Consider the following 19,931-nt stretch of genomic DNA (forward strand, 5'->3'; position numbering starts at 1 on the left):
ATAAGTAAAAGCACACTGCTATGAAACTCTCTTTCAGAGTAGCATCTGAAACAGGATTGCTGGAATAGAAACACCTTAGACCGATTAGTATTTTCCAAAAAAGTCATCAAATGTGCGTAGGTTATCACATTCCTGATTTGATTGTTCAATTTAGTGAGGTATTAAATTGCAGAGACCTGTTAAAACGGCTAACGTCTCAGTGTTTCTCAGTGTTGGGTTTGCTTTGCCTTTTAAAGGCATAGCACATACGCACTTGGAAGTGAGGCCAATGTGTACACCAAAAATAGGTATTCAACATGAAACCCTCAAATATGCCCTTAAATTCTAGCCAACCGCTGGTGAAACACTTCAGTATGATGACAAACAATAATCTAAAATATGAAACATGCAACACAGGAGAGACGTGCTTTGTTTGTATCAGAAATCAAGTTCAGGTAGAGATGATGAAATCACTGTCACGTAAACTGTGGAAGTTAAGGTTTTGAATACCATATTGAGTCTTCGAAGGTTGCCCTAAATCAAGGATCTCAAACTGCCAGCAAATAGTAAGTTGACCCCTAAAGGATGAATAGTTTATACTTAAAATCCAGCCTGCAAATATTTTTTTCTTCCATGCAGCTCATTATACCTATATTTATATTCATAAAACTCTAATGCAATTCCATATTAAGACTGCATGCTACAAGAGTACTGCTTTTACTGCATTTATGATTAAATAATGCAGCCTTGGTGAGCTAGGCTCTTACGAACTTCAAACCTTTAAACAGTAGTGTATTAATTGGTATGAATTTAAATAATCCCCTGACCATTACATCAAAGCCAGATCATGATGTTGCTGGTCTCTTAATGGTACTGATAGCTGCCCGATTTACAAGGACCAGCTGTGTAACTGTGTAGTTAAAATGTACGGTTGTAAAAGCACTTGCATTTGCTGTAGCTTTGCAACTAGTCTCAGTTAACTTGAGTTCAAGACTGCTGCCTTAAGGGAAGCATCTTCTGATAAGTGTACAATTTCTTACTTTTGATAAAAACATAATCTATAAATTACTCTTCACTGTCAGTCACCAGAGATTTTGCTCAGTGCTTCACAATACACAGAATCTAAAGTTGTCACTTTTAGCATCAGGAAATAGTGAATGTGCTCGATAAAAATGTCCAGAGATGGGGGAAGATGAAAGATTAGAGCCGCTGGCTGGTACTCTCCTGCAGAGACAGATGGATAGCTGAGGCAGTTTTCTTCCACAGCGTCAATTCGCCATACACCTTGTATCCTGTCACAATCTGTGAGAAACCTCCAGCATATTCCTTCATCTTTGAGCCAAGAGTGAGCATCCCTAGAGATGGCATATGTCGCATCCACCGTGTGTCAGGACGGGCACTGACAGCTGGGCTTGTTCTGAATGACTCAGCAATGACAGGTGACACCAGATGAGTCCAAGTTGTGGTGCATATATGCACATTTTCTATCCTGCAGGTTTCTGACTCAGCACTTCCCTAAAGTTTTACAAGATGTCAAGTGCGTCCAGAGCTAATTATAGAACAAGAACTTGATGGCGTGTGAAATGCAGATCAAAGCACACATTTGTCTGATCCACTGCACCTTAAAATGAGATCATTTACTACCGTCACAGCACTGCTGGTCACCAGCATATGTCGAGTTTTGGATGCTGGTGTCAGGCATCCTATCAGGCATCATAACTAGCTTAATTAGCCTCCCTTGGTCATCCGGCATCATGCTGGTCTTTTTAGCAAAAGGCAGTCAGACATTTCCCAATTTTTGCTGTGAGAAATGGCTTTGCACATATGAGCTGAATTTTCAGTGGCACAGTGTACTGTAAAGCAGGGGTTCTCAAACCTGTCCTGGAGGACCCCTAGCCCCGCGCATTTTTGTATGTCTCCCTTATCAGATACAATTCATATCTTGCAGTCTCTACTAACGAGCTGTTGAGTTGAATCAGGTGTGTTAGATAAGTGAGACATATAAAATGTGCAGGGCTAAAGGTCCTCCATGATCAGGGTTTGAGAACCACTGCTGCAAAGGACATTCACGTTTGTTCACAATTGACCGTTCGCAGAGAGCTTGATTAACAGGCGATCTGACCAATCAGAACGCTGATATTATGTATGCCACTGCTATCCGCCATCTTGCCCGACAGCTACGGCCGGTCTCCATAGAAATACATGTTAAAATGGGGTTAAAAAGATTGACTGAATTGAAACTTTTTCAATATAACTAAATACAGTTAAACTGCGCTGTTATTGGCTGCCACAGAAATGGCAGTAAGCTAAGGAATTCCTTTAAAGTACTTGTTTTGCGTACCAGAAAATCTATTGTGTCTGTCACTGTATGCATGGCTTGGCAATTAAATGGCAATTAAAATACTGAGTGTGAAATAATAAAATAATGTGTTAAAAAGTGTGCTCTTATCCTTCTGTGGACAAAATCCCATGAACTTTGCCCCGATCGGGGGCTGTATATGCACGTGCGCTCATCTGTTTTCAATGCAGCTAACCTTGCGTCGCTTCATGTCATCTTCCCAATCATTAAACTATGACAGGTCCTTTACTGCAAAAAGACGGTCACTGCGACAATCTAAAGTTATGAAACTATGGCGTGTGCTTTTTAAAACAATTTTCAAAGGTTTCACGTTATATTGTTAGATTTTTTTTAAAAATGACAAAATTTTAAATCTGAGAATCCTGAGACCTTGTTTCATACCAGAAGTAACCTGCTCTGTCTTGTCTGTCGATGCGTTGTCAGTTTTTTCTCTTTGGTCTGCGATGTATTTTTCACTCCGTGAGAACAAAAGTGTAGTGTGAGAGCGGCATTGTTTGTTGGGGATAGCAACGGTAACTAAGGAGGGCGGGTCGTTGCGAACGGTCAGTTCAGACCAGGTTTATTTCTACAAATATCCTCTAACACAACACCACTTTGAACTAAATTTTGAAGTTTTTATGGGTGGTGTTTGCCTATGCTGTCCACTGCCATGTTGGATGTGGATGTCAGGGTGTTGTTATGGGGTTTTTATTCACATTTCATATGATTGAAAAAAGTGCTTGCTAATTGAGGTTATTAGTGGTTTCTTATTGGCTTAGTCAACGGAGCTTGTCTATGATATTCTGGTTCTTATAATTTAAAAACACTGACTGCTTAGAACATTAAAAACATGTTGCACAATATGAAATATCATTCTTGGTCTTAGCACAAACAGTGCAGGATGAGTTGCAAGCCAAAGTTTAACACTTACAGTTAGGGGTTTGATCAAATCACCATAGTAAGCACATTTGCATTAGCAAACACCAAAAATATAAAATATCTGAATCACTTCCTTGGAATGTGTTTGAAAATAAACCCTAATGGAGGTTATGGGCATCATTTTCTGCCTTGAGTATATGAGGCCTAATATACAAATTAATAAGCAAACAAACGTCATATTTTAAACAAGGCAATGGAGATAAATATAGCTGAAGTATTATTGTACTTTATTGCTATGGGTTACACAGTGTTATGTTCATTTTTGAGAGCCCTCAGCGGACATTTCAAAGCTAAGTATTTGTAGTGGAAATAAATCACATTCCTTTACAAATATGGACACCAAGATGAAGGGAGGAGGATGAAGGGTTATGTGCAGTGGAATATTTTGCCACTGGCTTTCTAAAAATATTACTTTATCTAATCATAAAAGGATCTTTGGAATGATATATTTAAAAACAGCAGGACTTTTATGCATGGTTTTTTTTTTTTTTTTTCCATTCACAGTAGATTAACACACACACACACACACACACACGTGTATATATAAATATATATTTAGAGACTTTAAAATTGACATTAGCAAATTGACAGGTCTGCTCTTCATTTATCACCACTTTGAAACACATAATTTAAAAACATAAACAGCAGTTGGCTTTAAGTGGCCTCATTTAAAGTGGTGGAAATGAACATTGATACAGTCTGGTACTTGCTGGTATAAATGTCATGAGAATAATGTTGTAAGGGAAAGTCATGATCGCTGTGAAGCTCATACCACAGTACATACACAATGTCGATTAACATTTATATTATTTTTGCTAACTTAATGTTCTAAAAACATTACGTTTTGTGATTTGTGGACCAAAATGAAAGCATCCCCTTGACCTTAGTCACAGTAGATACAATATTTAACTCAATTCAAACCTAAAACAAGGCTCTGCACCATCCCACGCACATAGTAGTATAATATAATGAACAACTGTACTTCTATCCATCACAGCCTTGTTTTAGATGTATCTGCTCTGACAAAAACACCATTTTGATATGTTTTTTAATTTGTTTAATGATGCCTGCATGCTCATATTCCATATTTTTACATTTACTGTAATAAACAAGCTTTGAAAGAATAGTTCACTGAAATATGAACAATATATCATCATTTACGCACACTTATGTCATTCTGAATCTATATGATATCACAGCATTTAGGATTGATTTAAGTTTATACCAACAACTAATTTTTTTGGAAAGCTGTGAAATACTCAATGAAGGTATAAGCTTTTAGTTATGGTATTTTATGAAGGTCAAAATAAATTAGCATATAGTATATCACAATCAAAAAAACGCAATTCATAAGATAGTCAAAAAAGGTTTTAGGTTTAATAGGTTTTAACAAAACAGACATGCTTGAATCAGATGGGATCAAAATCACAAAGTACGTCAGTGAAACAATTTTACCTGACCTTCTCAAGAACATGGCCATTTTAGGTGTGAATGGAGCGTTAAAGGACCAATCAGGGTGAATTATATTAGAAAGAGAGGGAAAACTAATTTGTTTTGGAAGCAGCCAAGCAGCCATGTTAGTTTATAACAGCCTTTGGTGACGTTTGGGCTGCTGTATGATCTCAACCCACTAAAGCATGAAATTACTGTGCAATGACACACTCAGTTACTTGACAGATAAAAAGTCCATCAAGTATAAGAGAGATGCTAAAAATAACACACATTAGCCCAGTGATACCTCACTTAACTTCACATAGATAGTTGCTTTCCTGCCAAGACAAACTAACGCGTGTACCAACTTGCGTCAGATGACAATACTAAAATGTAAACAGCAGATATGGCTGGAGACTCCATTAGAATGGAATGATTGGCCTTCCATCAAGGAAAAAAATGACTGGGGTGCTATGCTTTCCACTCTTCTTTGAGGATGGGTGTGGCAGGAATGCAGGCATTTAAGCAATTACAGCTGTTTTTCAGCCAAGCCGTGTGTTACTGTTCACATTGTGGCTTGAAAACGTTCTTAATAGGGGGGTGGAAAAGGGGAAAACGCAAACTGTGCCTAACCTTAACATTAATCCTGAAATGAATGTCCAATTTAACAGTCCCCTGCTTTTAATCAAGACCAGATCCCCTCCTTGCTGGGAGATGAATTAGCGTCAGATGGTGAGGAAAAGGTGAGTTTTCCTTTGCATGGAGAGACACTATTCATCTTAAACAGATCCAGGCCAGATCCTCTCGAGCTCTTATTTTTTTTTGGGCTCAACTTTGACCTAAGTTAAATATAACTCTTTAAATGTACAACCTAAAGCTGCACATTGCTTCTCTTAGGACTGCAAGCCTAAATATTTTGTGAATACTGTGTATAATATGGTAAAGTAAACAAACAGGTCTCAGACCGGTTCACTGGGCCTTCTGATGATATTTTGCACCAATTTTTTGGTTTGATCTGGCAATCTCTAATCTGATTTGGCTGGCTTTATGTACTTTCCCGAAGTAAGGGCACACAGGTTTTATCGGTTCGCTTAGAAAAACTTAAAAGTCATGTTTACAAGGTACTGTGTGTACACAACATATATTTTTGAGGAAGAAACTAAATTTAAATGAAGACTGTGTGTTTTGTAACTATATAGTAGTGTCTATATCGTTTATATTTCTTACTTTTGGACCAGGCTGAAAATTCTGATCACAGTCTATACACACAATTTCTGCAATCTTCCCAGTTTTCACTAGTTTGCATAGACTGTGGCATCATGATTTGAATTAAATGCTGTCATGACGTTATTGTGGTATTTGGCACCAGTGCCAAGGCTAACTGAAAAACCAAACTATTGATTTTTAAAAAAATATATATATTTTGGTAAATAAAAATAAAATAAAAAGCTGATATAAAATAAAACATAAATATCAGATGACTTAAAACACTTATACTAAAAAAAAAAAACAAAGCCAACATAAGTAGTAACATTAATAAAAATGAAATAATGATTTAAAAGCTATATAGAAATATATAATAAAAAAATAATAATAAAAATGAACAATAGCACATAAAATCACTTAAATTGTTTTTAAATTACTTTATTTACTTTTTTTTTTTTTTTTTTTACTAAAATAAAAAAAAAGCTAATTAGAAATATTACTCTATAATATATAAATACTGAAAAATAACACAGTCTGGCACTAATCTAGTTTATATTTTTATTCTGATAAAAATATGCTTCAGATAAACCCACCCTAAAGTGCATGCACAAGATAAAAAAAGTGATTAGATGCTTTAAATTATGTTTATATTTAAAAGTAGGCAGTTTCTTGCTAGAATAAGCTGTGCCAATGTTGACCAAACCATATGACGTTTCAAAAGTCTAGCTAGATGAAACTTAGGCATCGAACAGATTTGTGCATGTGTATATGAAAAAGAGAATGATTTCATCTTCAAACATAAAAAAAGAAAGGCCTATAATCATGTAACGGTGAAACTATAATCTGTGAGAGTCTTCTAGCACAATCAGGTAAAGGACTATCAAATGCTTAACGACTGAGAACAGGGGAAAGAATGCTTCGACTTGGTGAACTGATATGACAGGAAATGGAGACGTGCTGCAGTGCCTGAGATGTTCTTACTGTTATTAGAGGAAAACAGGTCACCTCCATGGTACCCACAGAGAAAATAAATGTGACCTCCTGACTTGCAGTGTTCCCAGCAAGGATCAAATAAAATGTGGAAAGCCCAGAAGACCCGCTGCTCTTCCTGTTATTACTCAGCATTATGGCCCAGCTGAAACTCAGCCCAGTCACAGCATAAGCAATATGAAAACATGTCACAAGAAACTCATGAGGCAGGAAGAGACCAGACACAGGGGTTCCAGAAACACTGCATGATCTTATAATGGTGAATAGAAGGGATGCATATGGGAAAGATAAAGAGGTTGTATATAAGACTGGAAAATACTGCCCATTCAGTCTATATTATTCTTAACAACATGAAAACTTCTTCAGAAAGTTTTCCAAAGCCATATGGTAGCTTTGGGTAATGTACAGTACTCAAAGCAATTATTATAATTATTATATATTATATAGTGGAGGTGGAATAGACACAAAATTTCAAGTCACATTTCTGGTTTGTTCCTATCACAAAGCCAACATAGAGATTTAGTAGACATGCAATATATAGTTAAATAGACTTTTTTGTGGACTATAAATAGTTGTATGGCAAGTTCAGTGTATGATTTATATATAAAAATGTTTTTAACTTTTTACCTTAATTTTCTACAGAAGAAGAAAGCTTTTCATCAAAATTTTTAGGTTTTTATTCTATTTAAAAAAAAATAAAAAAAATTTCTGCTGTCATTAACAAGGCCGTATTGGTGGGGAAACAATATTTACCAACAAACTTTACAGCCTAAACATCTGTTCACACCAACACAATGAACGTTCGCATGAAAATCGATCTGTGTGGAAATTTGTAAAATGAAATCATTTTGTCTATCAGACCAAAAAGGAAATGGCGAATAAACATGGAAAATGGACATGAAAATGCAAACTTGCTCTCTGGCAGTATGTGGTGCCTATAGAAAAGCAGTAGTAATACCACAGTTACTCTGGGTAATGAGGTGCTGTACAATTTTCTGACACACCCACATGTCCCAGAGAATAAAGGTCAAAAAAGTCAAACAATATTTACATATTTTCAAACAGTTATTCAGATTTTTATGAGACAACACCAAATACAAGACAGAGCACTGTCATTTAGCAAAATACTTTATTTCTATAGCGCTTCGTACAATATATAGATTTGTTTTAAAGCTCTGTTCGTAAGTTCAAACACCAAATCATAGTTTTTATGTAACACGTGCTCTGTGCACTTAAATGAAATTGTAAGTGTAAAAAATCTGTTACATTCATATTCCTCTGAAAAGATGCATTAATAGCCATTTGTTCAAATTAAAATATATATATAAAAAATGTCATAACTGAACATAAATCTTGTGAACATACCATGCATTTCATTTTTCAGAATCCAGTTAAATGAAATAAAGCCCCATCCTACATTATTTCCTGCTTAATTATAGGTTTCACTCGAAAAATTAGCCTAACATTACAATTTAATTTTCCTTTGTAGATGCCTCCATGATGTTAGACAAAAAAAATTCCAATCTATTTTTGGATACATAGCGCTTAGGAGGAATTTCTAGTCATCCTTTTAAAAAATAAACTCCTTAGCTACAGGCATTCCTTCCATGTGCAATGAAGACACAATGCATAAAAATTGTCAGAAAATGATGTCAGGATAGAGAAATACACCAAAGATACCTGTGCCCCTTTTAAATCTGACCCTAGCTGCCAAACGCTAATATTTAATAAAATACAGTATAATGTAAATCAGTTAGAACAGATTCCACTGATTCCAAAAAGTGTAATGAAGCATTACAAACACCCATCCAATTAAAGGATGTGGATTCAATGATGTATGTCTGACAGAGTGTGTGATGTGAAAGATGAGCATGTCACAGACTTCAGAAAATGATGGTCAGTCGGGCAAAAGCGTGACGCACTGAAATCAAGTGTATTTTTTTGTAATGAATGGTGTGCGGTGTGAATGAAAAGAGCTGTCAACAACAACCCTATGAGGCGAGACACATCATCAAATAACTACCAGGCAAATGATAAGACAGAAAATCATTTTTAAAGAGGAGCATTTACAAACACAGTCACTTGAAAGACAAGACAAAATGGTCAAATTTGAATCAATGAGCCTTTTAGTGCAAAATTGGTTTGAGAACCTACTGTAATCTGTCTTTTTTCTGTGGATATACATAATGAGCACTCTAGTCTGTTAGTATGTTGGACATACAAACATTGTCTAAACATAATAACCCTTTTTATTTGTACCTCAGAATAAAGCATGTCAATGTGACAGTCTAAACATCTCTATAAATAAGTTAACATCAACCCTTAGCCGTAGTTACCCTAAACAAGTTGGAAGTTCCTGCCCTACCTTGACCTCGCCGACTGGTGAACACCTCCACGTCCACCGCACAGGCGATGAGGGTGGAGATAGGAATACAGTCTATCGCTCCTGGGAGGGCATGCCTGGGCTCACTCAGTTTGAAGGATGAGGGCCCCTGACAGAGTATTGTGGAGGAGGCGCGTCTGAATGCACGCGAGGGTGTGTGTGTGGAGTTTTTTGGATGTGCTGCTGTTCTCTGCTCTGAAGAGCCTGCTGTAACTCTCAGGCACGTACGTGTGCGTGTGTGTGTGTTTGTGTGCGCGAAAGCCCCCACCCCCCCTCCCTTCCTCCTCTCTCTCACTCATCCATGCAGTGACATCACTGCCTCTCTTTATGAATGCTCGCTTTGCACTTGCACACACACCAGGTGTTTTTTATTCATATCACTCTTAAGTCTTTTTCTCTCTTATTTTGTCTCCTGTAGCTGATCTTCGGATGTATGAAATACAATAAGATGTTTTCTCTTCAACAACTTTTATTTTTGTCAGTTTATTTCCATTATCACTCTGATAGGCAAAGGAAGACAGGAGAGTGACTCAGCACTGCAGGTTATATAAAGTCGCCCATCATTGACACTAGTGAGCTGATGGAAAAGAGCGCTCTAGAACAAGAGGATGGAGAGACAGAGAGAGAGAAAGATGAGGTCTGTGGATCCCAGCAAGATGGAGATATTATTAATATCCCACTCATTTATGTGACATCATTCAACATGCAACACAAAAGGCATTCATAGGGGAGTTTTCTAAATTAGATGGCTATTTTTTGTCTCTCCAGCTTGATGTCACACTGTATTGACATTTTTATATGACAAAAAATGTATAAAAAAAAGTGAGTATAAAACACTTGTGTTTAGCTGTTAATTACAGCAGGCTGAAGGGGACTTGTCAGGTGTTCAATTTGATAATAATGACGGGTTTAGCTGTAAATACTTACGGCTGGATACATTTGATATCACATACAGTACGTTATGTAATAATATTTATAGACAATTAAGTAGTCAATAAAGTAATTCATCTTCTGTGATGAATTAATCTGCTTTTATTCAGGGCCATTAGGGTTTTTGTAAATACTATGATAAATATGAGAATATAAGAGAGTGCTAAGAAATGTTTCAACAACATCTGATTTTAATTTCAGTAGCAAAAATTTTATTAGAGTTTTTGTACAAGTTTGATTAATTTTTGTGATTAAGTTTTGTGATTTGTGATACAATCTACATAAAACTTGCACCAGCCTATGTAGCAAATCAGTTGGCTGGGATATTTACGTTCCACCTCATTTTTCAACATGGAAGTAAGTTGTTTTTCTGTGAAAGTGCAAGACTTCCGGTTCATTAGCCAGCTGTAAGGGAAATAACAAGAAGAATGCTGTAATAAATTGTGTAAAACTGTTTGCATTAACAAACCAGTGTGTTTCATAATTAAGATAATACGTTAAGAACACCACTTTGTAATATCAAGCAGCAAAACTAGCTGTATTGTACAGCTAAAATAGCTGGAAGTGAATGACACTGGAAGCCAAATATCAAAATTGTACAAATTGGCCGCGCTCCCGTTCTTATGGGAAAAATAAGGTGGAAACATTAATACAAACGAATTTGGCTAAATCTCACACTATCCCTAAGAATCAGAATCAGAATCCAGGTAACAGGAATATAAAACCAGAGAAAGAATGGGGGGACAAAAACAGATATAGAGCATGTGGAGATACAATCGGAAAGGTCAATGGCCATCCTAAATGAAGCATGCTAAACAGACCTCCAGACAGTGAGTCATCACCTTGTCTGCACTGCGGCCCCACGAAGATCGTGTTTACTTTTCCAGCACTCCATAGAATGGACCTGTGCGAGTATGTATAGCGTGTCCATTCTCAATAGAAGCGCCTGTTTTTATCAGAACAAAAGTCAATAAATGAACAGGCTTAAAATGACTTCTGGAACCCTTCATGCGGCCGACCGGCCTTTCTTTAAGAGGGGGAATTGGCGCCTCATTTACATAACATCTGGTGCAGGAAGAAGCCCATAAGGAAGTTTTCTAATCTAAGCAGGCTTGACGATAATGGATGGATATGAGGCGCCTGGTATATACGCCATTTTGGGCTAGATGATAGTGACTGTGCAAATGGCGCATGAGGGTCCTTGAGGATGACAAGGCTAGCTTAACAGAGTAATACTTCCTGATATGCCATGAGACTTTTTTAATTAGAAGAGAGGACAGCCATGACAACACCATCAGTAGCACGCACACACAGACACAATGTTTGATGGATTGGATGCTACGGTTGTGTCTGAATATTTAGTTAATAAACCTCATATATGGGTATTTACACTAAATCTTATAGTGAGTTTAAAGGTTTAGTTTATTTTATTAACATTATTTAATCACCCTCATGTTTTGTTCCAAAGCCGTAAGACACCTTCGCTCATCTTCGGAACACAAATTAAGATATTTTTGATGCATCCTGTGAGCTCCCTGACCCTCCCATAGACAGCAAGGGTCCTTACACGATCAAGGTCCAGAAACATAGCAAGGACATCTGTAAAATAATCCATGTGACATCAGGGGTTCAACCGCAATTTTACGAAGCTGCGAGAATACTTTTTGTGCGCAAAGAAAACTAAAATAACGTCTTTATTCAACAATTCGTCTCCTCCACATCATCAGGAGGGCAGGGAGCTCTCAGATTCCATCAAAATATCTTAATTTGTGTTCCGAGGATGAACGGAGGTCTTACCGGGTTTGGAACGACTGAGGGTGAGTAATTAATGACAGAATTTTCATTTTTGGGTGAAACTATCCCTTTAATTAACATGAGCTCCTAGCTCATTGTGCTGATATTCTCCATTACAGAATTTGCAAAAGGGCATCTAAAGGACTGTTCACACTATGTAATAACGATTATATTTTTAATAATGAGTTCTAATTCTATCCAAATAGGAAATTCTCAATAAAACTATAACAATAATAACACTGAAGAACAATATTTTTGAATCGCCCTCAGAATAATTTTTTGTTTTTTTTCCAGCTTATAAACAATGAAACATTGACGGCCATTCAGAATCCCCCATCTTGTTGTGCATTTAAAGCAGCACGGCAACAGAACTATGCATGCTTATAATAAACAGAATGTTATCGTCTGTTGGTGTGAAACACTAATATGGTTATACTTGCTGTAGTTACATTTCTTTGGTGTGAACAGGCCTTAAAGCACAGTATTATACACAGTATTATAATGTCCGTGTGGGAATAGAGTGGCTGTGGGAGAAAAAAAATAGAGAAAATTTCTTTTGGAGAGGAACACAGAAAATTGAGTTGTTCACTGTTGTGCCTTGGATTTGGATTGGATTTGAATTTGTATTCATACACATGAAGTGTCACTATGGCCTTCTTTTCAAGACATTATTTATATTATATGGCCAGAGCACGCCCTCTAGACACCCTTCAAACAACCTTGGATGCTGTGTGTTAAATATGTTTTTTGAGGAGATTGTGGAACTATTCTGAATGCTAATCTTTCCCCACTATTTTTCTCCATGCATGTCTTGGAAATGGGTGCTATGGCTATCTTTGGCCCAGTTGCTTATGATATGTTTTTTCCAGTCTCAGTTTGCAGTTTTTATGCTTTTTTAATGCTTTCTACTTGAACTAGGTCAGAGCCATTGTTTCTGGACAGATTTTCATAATTCGTCATCATTTTAAAAAAGGCGCAACAATTTGCTGTCTATACTCCATTTAAAAGGATTCATATAATTTGCAGCATGCTATCTTTTTTGCCCTTTGATCCCTTACTAGACAAATACAATGATTCTGCACAAACATTGGTACCTGGATCCCCTTCTCATCATCTGTACATAGATTTCATGACATTTAAATCTACAGTAACTATTGATGACTGAACGCACTGAATGTTTGGTTAAATTTTTTAAATGAAAATCATTATAAAATCTAAGAAAAGAATGTGGTTCTTTGTGACCTTGTCGGAAGTAGACTGATGTAAAAACTAAAAATAATATTCGGCTGAACTACATGTTCTGAATTGGAGGAAACTATGGATTCAGTCATGAAAATTTTAAAACTTTGCAGAGCGTCTTTGCACTTTACAAGAGTGGTAAACACATTGTAAGAGCGGCGGGGCACTTGTAATGCACACCAGATCACCCCACCCAAATTTTATTTAAATCATTAGTTTATATACTATTTATAATACTCTTTCAGTCATTTCAGTAATTGTAGTAATTGCAGCTGGCTTTTTTAATGTTTTTTCAGTTTTTTTTTAATTTAATATGCAACATTGATTTAAAAGCATAGATTTTGGACCAATGATGAGATTTTTACCCGTGGACAGGACTAAGCGGTGTGACAACAACTAAATGTGGCTAACTGTTTGCTGTACCACAATATTGGCAGCTTTAGATGATTAGCACTATTTCAAATGGGATTTTATTGTTTTGTTGTGTTTGTACCTGGCAAGGACATGGTGTTAAGTTTAAGCACACACTAAATTAATGGTTCTTCGTTCAGAATATCACTGCTTTGCTCACTTACACATGAACTGATCATTTGCTGATGTAAACAGGTTCTCATATTGAACAGCAGGCGCTTTTCCACTCATTCTACAATAAATCTCATGATAGAATCATGTTCTTCCTGCTCTACTGCACATACTTAAATTAGCTCACGCTGGAGCATCAGTGTATCTCAGACAGGGCAGGAGACCAGTGACATAATAATATATGCGTTCTGACTGACAGTGATGCAGTCTAACCTTAGTCACACATTACTTTCATTTCTCTCTTCTCTCTCTCTCTCCCTCTCTCTCTCTCGCTCTCTCTCTCTCTCTCTCTCTCTCTGTGTGGTGTCTCAGGGGATGGTCACTCTCTACAGGTGTGGAATAGCAATAGCAGTTGGCAATATTCTGTAGACTCTAAACCAATCTATCTGGGTTTTGTTATGGAAATACTGTAATCCCCAGTTTCCCTCCAGCACAGTGCTGAAAACAGTCTGGCAATAATCCTCGTATACGACTCAGCGCACAGACCAAATACACTCTTATGCAAAAAAAAGTCTGATTGGCAGAGAAAAGTATTCCGGTGGTAAAGTTGACTTAAAGTAGAAGAAGATGGATGGAGAAAAAAAAATAAATGTTAGTGTGCATGGGTATAAATGTATGTGTCATGGTTTCTACAAAAAATTCAATAATAAAAAATTAGAAAAAAATAAAATAAAAATATAATGTTTCTTGAGAGCCAAATTAGCATATCTGAATGATTTCTAAAGGATCATGTGACACTGACGAGACTGGAGTATTGATGCTGAAAATTCGCTTTTCCTTCACAGGAATAAATTACAATTAGAAACAGGTGCCTGAATATTTATTCAGAGTTCACTGATTTCCACAGACACACACAAACAGATGTCCCTGTGTTTCACAAAATAAAAGACTGAAATATCACCTATGTGAGTGAAACACACGGTAAATAGTTACAGAGAAGATCAACAGATTCATAACATATTACTGGATTCATTACGTTATGTTGATTAATTAATTAATATTATTTTCTTTTCTTTATTAGGAATTGCACTTCAAACCACATTGAAAATCTGGGATTATAAAATGTAAAGATACACTAGTTTTTCTTTTCTTTTTTATAAAATAATTATTTAGCCAGTACATGTTCAAATCATTGTTCTTGCTTTAGTTACATGCTCAAATAACTTATTTTTTCAATGTTCTTCTTGTAGGACTTTATTTTTATTGTCAGTTCTACTTTTGCAGCTCAAACAGAAGAACAGTGCAGATAAAAAAACTGCAAGTAACAACTTTGTTTCAACTACAAATGTTGATAGAAAGCACAGAATTCTATTATGTACCTGTAACCTTGGAAAAAGAATGATTCGTGATTTTGAAAAATTGAAACAGAATTACATTGACATCATAACATAAAGTAATTAAGAAATAATAATAAAAAAAACATTCAATGTCACAAATCAGCAAATTTATGACACTGAGCATGTAGATTTTTGTAGAATTGAAGCACAAGATGCATTTTGGAACATTCTCAGTTAATAATACTACATGATCATTAGGTTTTACACACATAAATTATTATTTTCATGTGTTAACAGACCAAAACACATGCACTCACACATTCACACTCCATTTGTGAGCGCTGTTATCATTAGATATACCTAAAGGTGATTGAGGTGGCCAGATTGCCTTTATTTCCTCTCTGGACATGTTTAATTTGATGAAGCAGATAGTGTTTCCTGCGTCTGCAGGGAGCGGCCGGAGAGAGGAGATTATTAGCCTCAAACTGAAACCACCTGTATATACGGCACAGCAGACTCACAGACAGTCCTGTGTGTGTTCAAATGCTGAACCACCAGCGATCTGCAGCAAACAGATGAAAATGAAGGGAGATGAAGAGTCCGTGTGAGAGGCCTGGTCTGGAATGATGATATGACTTACACTGACCTTCTGAGGGTATGCTAAGGTGAAAAAAGAGGGAGAAACTGATAGGAGAAACTGAGCATCTGTGTTAGGGATATAGACTAGGATATGTTTGCAATGGCATCAGCTCATTAGTATACTAATCACTCTTTCTGCAGTATGCTTGGATTTTTTGGACATTTTGTGAAGTGTACAACCAAAGCACAAAAGGTATCATACAGTACATGTGTGTGTGTACTGTATTTCTGGTACCACATTAATCATAGCAGCACTATTTCACAAACTAAATTTAAAGTGCCCCTATTACAGATTTTTGAAAATTACCTTTCATGCAGTGTGTAACAGCTCTAAGTGAATGAAAACATACTGCAATGTTTTAAATTTGAAAGTGCACCATGTATAAAGTTATAATTGTCTCTCAAAAGAAAGAGTCAACTCTGAATCATTTAAACGAGTCGTTTTTTAAAACGAATCCCAAAGCCGTTACATGTTGACGTTAATATGAAACATTAGCATATTGCCCGCCCACTTGTTTGGTTTTTTTTCTGTGATTAAGTGCTATAACCGTGGTCCCCGGTGCATCTACCAACCCAGAAATGTGAAAAAGAACAACCCAGTCATTTTAATTTATTTATTTTACTGTATATTTACGCTAATGCCACACAGATCTAATATAAATATGGAATTTCTTTCCCAACTGTTTTACCTTCACAGACATAACCGGACTGTATTTGTAACTTGTGGTGTTTTTTAACATAAACTTGTGTGTATTTTGGACAGTTTAAGACAGTTAATACATGAAAGAGAAGTGGTGAAGTTTAGGTGAAGAGTTTAGAACTCACTTTTAGAACTCACCCGCTTTCTGTGCACATGGCTCGGATGTGTACGCTCAGAAAAGCATATATCAGAAGTTTAACATTAATATGGTTTTAAAGACATGATAATCAGAACCAAACAGATGTTGATGCTGTATTTTTTCATCAAATAGGCATTAAACAGTAGTGTCCATGTTAAAATAAAATTTTTTTGTGGGGCAAAAAAATGCTTTCAAAAAAAACTGCAGACATGTAAATTTAAACAATATACAATGGTTGGTGTACAATACATTATATACTCTACAAGTATGCTAGTATTTCATTCCAAATATAGCCACAGTAAAAGAAAATGGGAAGCAAAGAGACAAGAGTGGTCGAATGAAAGAGAGCAGCGAAACAAGGAGACAAACACACAATGAGAATGAGAGGGGGATGAGGAAAGGAAGAAAGAGGACAGCAGCGAGCTGATTAATGGCACTGTTTGATGAAAGGCTAGTATTGACGTCAAGACACACAATAGACGGAAAAGAAAGTGAGAGAGCGAGGGAGAAAGCCTTTCACTCTAGCTCACACATACCACCGTATTCTTGGAATATATGCACACATCAATTTCATTCAAGTAGACAATGTTACATTCTCTCACATTCATCAGTTGAAAAGCAGAATAGAAAGAATTTCCCTTTGATGAGCACTCTACAAGATCCTCTTCATCCTGAATTAGCTTTTAGACGACTGAATTGTGAATTAAAGGACCTTATAAATTGCTACTTCGGACAGAGCCTCAGCCTAGCAAGTTGCTCCAACCCAATTGAGGCTATGATGCTACATTACAGCTAATATATCACTAGCTACACTATTTATAAGGGATGGTGCCAAATAAAAGCCTTGCTTTAGTATCTTGCTTATGAGCACAATGATAACAATTTGAATATTTATCTCTCTGATTCCTCTGATCTCTTATGCTCACCAAGGCTGCATTTAAAAATAGAGTAAAAACAGTAATATTGTGAAATATTATTGCATTTAAAATAACTTTTCTAGGTTGAATATATTTCAAAAATGTAATTTTTAAGCATCACTTACTCCAGTCTTCATTTCCTCCAGAAATCATTATAATGTGCTGATTTGCTGTTTATTATCAGTGTTGAAAACAGCTTATTTTTTTCATATTTTTCGTGAAAACCAGGATTATTTGATAAACAGCCAGATTTTTTTTGCCCCATACAGCACGTGGTAGTATAAAAGACTATTAACTATATATGGTGCATCATTTCATGTAAGATATAAACTAACCAGTATGTGAAGGTTAAATTTATATACACAAACAGAAGACATACAATATATTTTCTGCAAAATGAATCATTCAAGAGTCATAACCTCAGTCTTGTCATCTAGAGCTGCCTGATGCACCATGACCGTTGCAGTGTTTTAACCTTGGTCATCATTTTTGCTAGTAATTTTTCATTACCGTGACATGACCTTAATCTTTGCTCCAAACACATGCTCAAGGTCAAACCACTGCCTCATGTGGCCTGTTGCGGGCAGCAGAGCCAGTCGGTTACCTTTGTGACACCATAGTATCATCCGGGGGGGGGGGTTGATGCTGCAGATACCGCCTGCTTTAAAGAATGTCCATGTCTGATAGTCTCTATGGGATCAGGGCAAATTGTTCAAAGAGATTAGGGACAATTTCGATGGGAATTTAGAATATTTCGTATTGGATTTTAGTTGACCCAAAGAATAATTTAATGACTGGGATAATATAGAGATAAAAGTAGGTTGAGAGCAGACTCCAAAAATGCAGACAACCTAAGAAAACCTGTAGAGATTGAGAGAGATTCTTGAGCATGACCAATCTAAAGTTATAGAAATGAAAAATATGTAGTAAAGCTGTATTTAAAACATTAGAATACCAAACATTAAAATATATAGACGCTACCAATTCAAATTTGGGGGGGGGGTGGGTCAAGTATTTTTTTATTATTAATAATTTTATTCAGCAAGGATATATTAAACTGATCGAAAATGACAATATACACATTTATAATATTACAATTAAATTTTCTATAACCAATAAATTCAGGAGTATGTTTGAACTTACTATTCGTGAAAGAAATGTTTCATGGTTTCACACAAAAATATTAAGCAGCACAACTGTTTTTGACAATTTTCTTGAACACCAAATCAGCATATTATATAATTTCTAAAAGATCACGTGATACGGAGAGTGTAGTAATGGCTGATTGAAAATTTCTTCTGCTTAATTACATAATAAACTATATTAAAAATAATAATACAGGTACTTTAAATTGGATGTATATTTTACAATATTACTGTTTTTACTATATTTTAATCAAATAAATTCAACCTTGGTAAGCATGAGAGCTTCTTTCAAAAACATAAAAAAAAATAATACAAGGCCAAAACTCTTTGAATGGTATAAATGTATACATGCAATTTTTTTTAAATCAACCTGTAAATTGTTTTAAAGGTTTAAAAATATTTTTTCTGTGTTATTTAAATTAGTCTTGGCAAGACAAAGTTTGTCATTTTATCCTGATTTTGTTGGAAATATCATTTTTAATCACAATTCTGAAAAGGTGCAATTTTCATAACCGCTCAGAAAATGACAAAAATTTTGTGTGTGTATAAAACAGTAGGATTTTGTAATGATAGATTAAATAAACAACTGAGAGTGTTACAACGTGTTTAATGAGCATTATTGGTTTCTAAAAATCCACAGGGCCAAATGTGCCCATAGCTGAAGAAACGCCCATAAACAAATGTGGTGCTTGATGTGGTCAATGCAGCTCTCTGAGGCACAGGGAGTTTAAATTCATTGCAGGTCCTTCTAGTTTGAAAAGGAGTGTATCTGTGCTCCTAAAGTGCTTTTTTTTTTTTTTCCCCCCCAAGGCCATTCGCAATAGTGTTACACATTGCTCGGCACGTACACAGCCACACAATCGTGCACACCACTCCTGTGCCTATTTACACAAACGAAACCTACTTTATCTCCAAGTAAACACAACAGTTGCACAACGGCTGACTTCCATAAACACAACTCATGCAATGCTTCTCGAATGCACTCTGTGTCCTCTGAATCTGTGCAGGCAGTAGTACTGCTTTTAACCACTTGGCGGCTGAGTGGTGACACTAAAGGTACTAACGGGTGCAGTGACGCCTGTGCATGAGTCACGATGGCTCTGATCCGAGCTCTGTGGCGTGAACGCTGAACATGGCAGCCGGGCCATACAAAACCAGTCAAGCATGAGACAGCCAGTGTGTCCCTGCCAATCAGGAGCATCACAGCCTTGCAGGCCCGAGTTGTGGTTTTGAGAAGCTCTCCTGTACGGAACAGTTCCAGAATTGTTCAATCATAGCCTTGCACAGTAAAAGAGCGCTCACA

The 19,931-nt window shown here is 36.3% G+C and overlaps 1 pseudogene; it reads right to left on the minus strand.

Annotated features, from left to right (window-relative positions):
* Positions 1-19,931, minus strand: part of LOC122144767 — a 60,946-nt pseudogene that overhangs the window by 14,970 nt on the left and 26,045 nt on the right.

The sequence above is a fragment of the Cyprinus carpio genome, unplaced genomic scaffold, assembly GCF_018340385.1.
Source record: "Cyprinus carpio isolate SPL01 unplaced genomic scaffold, ASM1834038v1 S000006759, whole genome shotgun sequence".
NCBI classification, from domain to species: domain Eukaryota; kingdom Metazoa; phylum Chordata; class Actinopteri; order Cypriniformes; family Cyprinidae; genus Cyprinus; species Cyprinus carpio.